Source organism: Engraulis encrasicolus, chromosome 16 (genome assembly GCF_034702125.1).
Source record: "Engraulis encrasicolus isolate BLACKSEA-1 chromosome 16, IST_EnEncr_1.0, whole genome shotgun sequence".
Taxonomy (NCBI): domain Eukaryota; kingdom Metazoa; phylum Chordata; class Actinopteri; order Clupeiformes; family Engraulidae; genus Engraulis; species Engraulis encrasicolus.
In genome coordinates this window covers 31,808,971-31,815,197 of record NC_085872.1, presented here as the reverse complement: position 1 = coordinate 31,815,197, position 6,227 = coordinate 31,808,971, and positions in this window count along the sequence as shown.

The following is a 6,227-nucleotide window of genomic DNA, read 5'->3' as shown; positions in this document are numbered from 1 at the left end:
AATTTCTCATTAAATTAAGACTTTAAAAAATTGCAATAAATATGAAGAGTGTAACAATGTTCATAAAACTCCATCAAGCCATTTCTACATTACTTAATATATTTATTTCTTAACGTCACACCAAAGGACATATTTTCAGCAAATTGCTTTATCAACGTAAATAAATAATCAATGAATAGACCAACATTGTGACCACTTGGATTTTTTGAAAGATTAATTGCTACACTACGTATACATATACTTTTTTCCCTCATAAACAATGTTTTGTAAAAAAAATGTTTTTTGCTGCCTATCCGTCATCTACCCACGTACAGTACCATCACCATCACTCCCCCACTTACCACTCATCCTCAACATGCAATACTTTACAAGAACCAAGCAGGCCCTCCTTCTCATTCCCTGATGGTCCAAGCATACTTGTCAAATGAACATCAATATTTCTGATTCTAAGGTGACAACGTGTATGACACATACCGTACATTGAAAAATGTCTGTCCATATCAAATTTATCTGCATCAACCCTTCATCACCGTAGGCCTACATCAAGTCTTCAACGCCAGTGCCAGTTAAACCAGTGTACTAAAGTCCCAAACAAAAACAAAACTAAAACAAAAACAAAAATCAGGGGGGGAAAGTCCACACACACTGTCATGCTATGTTAATGCTAAAATTACAATACAGAGATTCCAAATAAAATCAGACAAAATGCATACAGTACATATGCATGTTAGGAGCATGTGCAGCCCTCATATCCTTCAAAAATACAGCAACCTGTCCTGTGGACCCAGTGAGAAGGGGGCATTCTACTGTAAACAACATGCCAAAATGACCCTGAATAAACATTAAGAGTATCATCATCCATCTGTAGCCCATGGCCGATCCATTATCAGACTAATGGACAGAAAATTGCCGCCCTGCATGTGCACCTTGAAGGCTCTGGCATAATGTTTTATTATACATGTCATCTTTAAGCCCAGTGTTTCCCATACATTGAGGAAACTATAGCGCACCGCCATAGTTTACATTTGGCCACCATAGTTTCAGAAAATGAAAAAAAAAATTAAATTAACTTAAGGACCAGTTCAGTCAATTTCAACATGCAGTTGTAATGCTCACACTACCCTGGACTTGTCAGTGCCTGAGATTTTTTTTTCTTCTTCTTTAGGCGTTTCCGAGATCCTGGTCATTGTAATGGGGGCAGCTCTTTGTTTACATTTCAAAAAAACATTTTTATTTATTCCCAAAAACATCCAAAAGGTTATAAAACATCAGCAGACAACTAGCAAACAGCAGTACCTTTTGGGAAAATATTTGGAGTTGGCCTATGTTTCATTTTTAAAAAATGTAAACAAACGCTGCCCCCATTAGAATTGCTCATATCTCGGAAAGGGCTGAGCCGAAAAATGTGGCATCACCGGGTACTGACAAGTCAAGGGTAGCGTGAGCAATACAACAGCATGTTGAAATTGACTGAACTGGTCCATTAAAGTGTGTTGCAAACAGAAATTCACTGTACTGCATTTTATATATATATATTTGACAATGTACTACTATACATGCTATGGGTAAAATCTTATGCTAGTTTCTAAACACATAAATGGCTGAAATGTAGGCCTATAGTTTCTCCATGCGCCAATGTCACTTTACTCATTGTTTTGCCGTTTTGCATTTATGCAGCGTGAATTTCCACGCAACACCCCCCAAGATGTGACCCACACCGACACCCCCCCCCCACACACACACACACACACACACACACACACAAATCCTGGCTGCCCCCATAATTTCCAAAATTTCTGTGGGAAACACTGAAGCCCCAACCACCACTGCATCCCACCATCCCACGTTCAGATGATTATTCCCTCTTTTTTGATTATTTTTGGATGTTTAGCCAAATGTTGCTGTACTTACTAACTTATTACCCAATAGTATAATTAGATGCTGTGAGTAAGAAGGTAACGTTTCAGATACTAGAGAATGCTGTATTTCACCATGTGCAGGAGTCAAAGTTATGTAGCTCTGCCATCAGTAAATCGTCATAAATATGCTGTCAAGAGCTATAGTAATAAATACACTTAGCCCATGGGCTGCTGTAGGGCAGTGTTTCCTAACCAGGAGTATGTTTCTAAAAGGAGTACGCAAGCCCACTATGAGCATGAGTGAGGGCAGTGCCGGTTCTAGGAAATCTGAGGCCCTGGGCAAAGAACAATTTTGAGCGTCAAGAAGAATTTTGGTGCGTCTCTGACGTAGTCATGAATGAATACAAAGAAAAAAAGTTGAGTGTAATCTATTCCTTACATTGACATACTTCAGAGACGCACCAACAATAAGGAAGAGTGCGATGTGTGGAAAACAAGTTGAAATGTAGGAAAGCAAATACCATGATGTGATGACGAGGCCCCTGATTGGACAAAGCCCTGGGCAATTGTCCGACCTTGCTGAAGTCAAAACTGCCTTTCAGTGAGGGGGTACTCATGGTATGACACAAAGGCTTAGGGGGTACGCAAGACAGAAAAGGTTTTGAAACACTGGTGTAGGGAGAAGAAGAAAAGCATTCAAGTTTGTGTCTGTGTGTGTGTGTGTGTGTGTGTGTGTGTGTGTGTGTGTGTGTGTGTGTGTGTGTGTGTGTGTGTGTGTGTGTGTGTGTGTGTGTGTGTGTGTGTGTGTGTGTGTGTCTGTGTCTGTGTCTGTCTGTCTGTGTCTGTCTGTCTGTGTGTGTGTGTGGGGGGGGGNGATGAAATCATGAAACTGGAGTTTTCACAAATTGATTTCAGAGGATGCATCTCTATTTCTGTGTAAACAAAAGTTAAAACGGAGGGGAAAGCCTCCGTTACAAAAACTGTATTTGTACCGTATATGTAAACAGGGTTCATGTGTATGGTTGAGCTTGCATTTCATCATTCATCAAGTTGCCTCACAATGACTCAACCTCACACTATTTTTGAAACATCCATTCCATCCTGTTTTTGCCAGGAATTCTTGTCTTGTTTGATTCTGTTTGTTGTCATATTCTCACTTTGTCGTGTTTTATATTTTTTTCCATTTTGTGTTTCTGCCTGCAGGGCTCTTCTCTGATTGTGTTATTTGATATTACAGTAGATAAGAGAATGCCTCCCAGCCTGCTCTCCTTTCTCCTGCCTGATCTTTCATTCCTCATAACATGATGTGAGCAATGTTCTGCTTGGACCTCTCTCACAAATTGTATTCTCAAATGCATGCCAATGTTGACCATAGGGTTTTAAAACCTCGAGCTCATCTTGGACCATGTCTCACTGTGCTCCTCCTCTGCGTTTCTCATTCAGGAAAGTAGTTTTTGCTCTTGGTGAGCATGTGATCTCCCATGACATGCTGTAGCTGTGGATCCTCTTTCGATGGAAAAGATAATCTACATGTTTTTTACTGGGCTTGGTGTACAATAGGATGCTCACAATGCAATAGGATGGGCATAACAACAGCAAGGCCACTTGCTCTATCTAGCCACATTCTGTAAGCGAGGATAGTGTGGAAGTGTGGGGCTGGCACCTCTCCTGTAAACTACTTGCATTTACAGTGTGGAATTACAGATGGCTTTTCAGTTGAAGGGTAAGATTGTGCACATCCCAGGAAAAGGTGCAGGACAAAGGCTGACTGTGTTTTCGGAGTGAGAATCTAAGAATCTGATTAATACTGTTGAAGTCGAAACGTAATCCAGCCATGAAATAACAAAACAACAAAATAGATTTCAAGTGTTCTGACTCCTCACTCCGAAAATTACTGATGATTTTGCAATACAGGACACCAGAACTTTCGTGCATTGTTCGTTTCTTGGTCAAAAAATATTACATTGGTTTCAGGCGTGACTTGAGGCTCAATAATGTATTGATTCCAAGACCAATAGCTGATTACAGTTGAAATTGTAGCTTTGCTGTTTGAGTAGAGTACAATACAGTACATGAGTGCATTTCTCGAATCCATAGTTGCTAACTACGGTAGCACATACAAAGCTGCAGGTTACAGCTTGAAGTGAAAGGACAGCCTGGTTAACTCCTTAACATGCAATAAGACTTGAATAATCTTGACGTTAAAAAAAACACACTTTGGCTCAGATGTATAACGTGTAGGCTATATGTATTAAACACCTCTTCCCCATATGGTATAAGTGTTGTATTGTGTGTCTTAATGTGCCTGGAGGGATGAGTGTCCCTGACTGTCCAACCTGGAGAGAGTGATAAGCTGTTGCCATTGGTCTGCGAAGGGCCTATTTCATTTCACACACTGTACCTTATTCAGGTGCTTCTCAGTGACAGAAATAGAGCTGACATTTTTATCTTCAGATAAACCGGATGCCTCTGGGAAATTTGAGATGCGGTCATTAATGTGCATGCACATACGGTAAATGTCCTCTGTGGGGGGTATTCCCCATCACTGCAATGGTGTGGCCTTACCGTACAGCTGACATGATTACAGATGGTTTATTGGCCACACTAGTCTGCTTACATGTGAGGCTACTAAACCACTCTATTGTGTCTTCCTGTCCTGACCAGACGTAATCCAGAATTGCCTTCTGCCTTGCCTCGCTATGATTCCTGCTTAGGCGATCACATTTATCCCATGCCCCCCTGTAAACGCAATATTGAAAGTGTGTGTGTGTGTGTGTGTGTGCACGTGTGTGTGTGTGTGTGTGTGTGTGTGTGTGTGTGTGTGTGTGCGTGTGCGTGTATGTGTGTGTGTGTGTGTGTGTGTGTGCACGTGTGTGCGTGTCGTGTGTGTTTGTTGGGGATGGGTTGGGGGGGTGTTAGTGTGCATGTTATTATGGTTCTCATGGGTCATATTGCTGTTAATGATGAAATGTAATGGATAAAAATGGATACACATTGATCTAATGACAGTTCTAGGTTAAGAATGTTTTTTACAGGTTAACAGTGCTTAGCAGTGTTTGGTTTTATTATCAGAATATGAATGCACACACGTGCAAGTGTGTGTAGAGTGTGGTCTGTGGATTCACGTGTGCACATGTCTCTATGCCAGCATGTGAACCTCACGTGTTGATACTGCACATCCCCAACATTTGGGATAGAAAAAAATAATTTAAAAAACAGGCGCTGAATCACTCTGCCATTCTTCAGCCACAAATCAATTTCAGCTTGTTTTGTGATTCAGCTGTTTGTGAAAAGCCTCCCTCTGTTTGTTGGTGTCCCTGTGGTGAAAATGGTGGAGGAAATAAATAGAGGGGAGACGGAAGGGGACTGTTAAGAACAGCAGAGGTGAAACAAACAAATCGTTTTTTTCTGCATCAAATGTGACACTGACATTTTGTCTGCGATGAAGTTGGGGGAGCTGTGACGATGGCAAAGCTGCTTCAAGTTTAAACAATTACACGTGTGCCCACAACACCTCAATTGTACACCCACTCCTACAGCCTCCTGTGGATAAATGTACATGCCCCCAACAGACTACTCCTGACCTCTCCCACCCTTGCCGAGCCTTGCGTCAAAACAATTCCTCCATCCAGCTTTGCTCTAATTCCAGCCGACGCATTCAGTTCATGCATCAATGGGTGAAATAAACGTTTCTACGGAAAAACTGTCAGCTGTGTTGACATTGCTTTAAGCAGGTCTGCCATAGTCGCAGACACACAAGCATCTATGGAGCTCTCTCTTAACAGCATCATGGTGATGAATGCTTCTCTGCCACTGAGACTATGTGGGCTGTTTAGCACCACTGATTGCTCCATGCTATGGTAGTTCATTTGAGCACATTAGGACCTGAGGTGTGACTGAGGTGAATAGTAGAAGGGACAGCACATCAGTAACACTTAATTTGTGTTTAACTTGTGTTTAACTGTGAATTGGTGATTACAATGCAGTGTCCATGAAAACGTTAAATTGCAGTATCTATGAAGTTCAGCTTTGGGACCAAACCCCACAGATCAAATGGGACGCCAATGTTGGATAAAACCCAAAGTTTAAAAAAAAATCATCATGGCTAGTAAGCATTCATTTTGTGCAAAAAAATTGAAGTATGATGCTTTGCTTTGGTGAGCCATATTCTCCTTTAGCTGCATAGTGATATATTAATAATGAGGAAAAATTGTTATTCACCCTCATATATTTTCCTTTGCTGCATATTGTGATTCCCCTGACAAGGTCTCAGTGCTCACGCTTTCACAGCTGTTTGTGGGAGTGCTTTCATTTCAGATATGTCTGACATGTCCCCCAGATATAATCACTGTCATTCTGGCCCTTTCA